Here is a 1328-nt window from a genome sequence, read left to right on the forward strand (position 1 = left end):
AGATACTAATATCGTGTGTGGTTTATGGCTCATGGTAGTTCATCCAACCTGCTTGTATTTGGGGACTCATGGAAATGTCTCAATGGCCAGTTTTACTCTAACTGTGGTTAGTGAGATTTTGGTTTTGTATTTCCAGTCCATCTATCTGTTTTTCTGGGAAAATTTATAGTAGAATGTGTGCCTCTGCTGGTATCCTTACAGGCTCACAGTACCATTTTTTAAAAGACTTATTTATTTCAGAGAGAGAGAGAGAGCACAAACAGGAGGGGCAGAGGGAGAGAGAGAATCTCAAGCAGACTCCATGCCGAGCACAGAGCTCAATGCAAGGCTCAGCCTCACAACCCTGAGATCACAATCTGAGCCGAATCCAAGACTCAGAAGCTTAACCAACTGTATCACCCAGGTGCCCCTCACAGTACCTTTTTAAGTAGTGAAATGCTATAAAAGTATAGAGTAATATATAAAATACGTTTATGTCTCCCTCTAGTTTTACATATCTTCCAAGGAAAATGGAAATCATATTTTATGTAGAGGTTCAGATAAAAGCAAATAGAGGTTCAGGTATAAAACATGTATTTCTGGAGAACTGGCAAAGACCTTGATCTCCTACAAAAATAAAATCACTTTTGTTACTGACCAACCTAAGTTTCTGTCAGAACACAATGGCTTCAATACGATATTAATATATTACTGTTTGTATTAGTTTTCTGTGATGCAAAAAAATTATCAAAAATCTGACAGCTTAAAACATACATTTATCTCACATTTTCTGTGGGGGAGGAGTCCAGAGTGGACTTTACTGCTCAAGATGTCTCTAGGATTGCAACTGTCTTTCCAGAGTGCAATGTCATATCCCAAGTTCTTGTGGTGGTTGACAGAATTCAGTTCCTTGCTGAACTGTAGGGCTCAAGTTTCTGTTTTCTTGACGTCTGTCACATTCACAGTTCATGGAGGCCACTGCAGGTCCTCGCCACAGATGTTTTAAGAGTCTGTTTCTGGGGGAGACAAAGCAAAGGCATTTTAGAGGCAAGGGTGAGAAATGAAGTCACTGCTTTCTAAACTTTGTCAGCAGCTCTCCTCTTAAAAGAAAGCAGCATTCCTTTTGGCGAGAACCATAGGAATTAAGGGATGAATGTGTGGGCCATCTCTAAAGTTTGCCCAAACTTGGGAAAATACGATTATACTTATGGGCATAAGCATTTGAATGTAGATTGCTGTGATATGTCCTTAGTGTAGGGTGTATTTTCTCAGTGTATTTTTATTGAAAGCCTATTTAGATCAGTTTTTTTTTTTTAAGATTTTTATTTATTTGACACAGAGAGAGAGAT

Source organism: Mustela nivalis, assembly GCF_964662115.1.
Source record: "Mustela nivalis genome assembly, chromosome: 12".
Lineage (NCBI taxonomy): Eukaryota > Metazoa > Chordata > Mammalia > Carnivora > Mustelidae > Mustela > Mustela nivalis.